This window comes from Egretta garzetta, unplaced genomic scaffold, assembly GCF_000687185.1.
Source record: "Egretta garzetta isolate BGI_Z169 unplaced genomic scaffold, ASM68718v1 scaffold598, whole genome shotgun sequence".
NCBI lineage: Eukaryota > Metazoa > Chordata > Aves > Pelecaniformes > Ardeidae > Egretta > Egretta garzetta.
In genome coordinates this window covers 3,371,013-3,371,514 of record NW_009260621.1, presented here as the reverse complement: position 1 = coordinate 3,371,514, position 502 = coordinate 3,371,013, and the positions used below count along the sequence as shown (strand labels likewise).

The following is a 502-nucleotide window of genomic DNA, read 5'->3' as shown; positions in this document are numbered from 1 at the left end:
ACAGCCATATGTCCCTTAGGGCTGTGGGGTTGAGCCTGGCAATGTGGGACCTGCCAGTGCCACCCACTGGGCCTTGACCTACTAACTCCACCAGGCTATGCCCAGAGCAATGGCACTGGTGTCAAGAGGGTCTATGGCAGCCCACGGGCCCTTGGGCTGCCAAGGGGGTCTGCACCAACCCACGGGTCCTTGGCCTGCTGACACCAACGGGGACCATGCTGACCCACAAGACCAACCCATGGGGCTTTGACCCAGCCGACACCAATAGAACACCACCAACCTACGGGTCCTGTACCCACCACCACCAGCTAGGTTGATGCCAAGGGGGCCCTGCCAATGCCAACCCCCAGGACCCTGACGCACCAACGCCAAGGGGGCCCTGCCATCCCCCCACCCCGTGAGCCTTGTCCCACCAAGGCCACCCCAGGGGGCAGGGACCCACCGGGCGCGGGTCAGGGTGCTCACCAGGGGATGTGGCAGGGGGTGCCGTGCTGCTCCTCCG

At 65.3% G+C, this 502-nt stretch overlaps 1 protein-coding gene across 1 annotated transcript in view; it reads right to left on the bottom strand.

Annotated features, from left to right (window-relative positions):
* Nucleotides 1–496, bottom strand: part of UAP1 (UDP-N-acetylglucosamine pyrophosphorylase 1) — an 8,299-nt gene extending 7,803 nt beyond the window's left edge. Inside the window, exon 1 of the mRNA XM_035900829.1 lies at nucleotides 466–496. The gene's annotated coding sequence lies outside the window, so the exon portion shown is untranslated. The remainder of the gene's footprint in view (nucleotides 1–465) is intronic.
* Nucleotides 497–502: the final 6 nt, after the last annotated feature.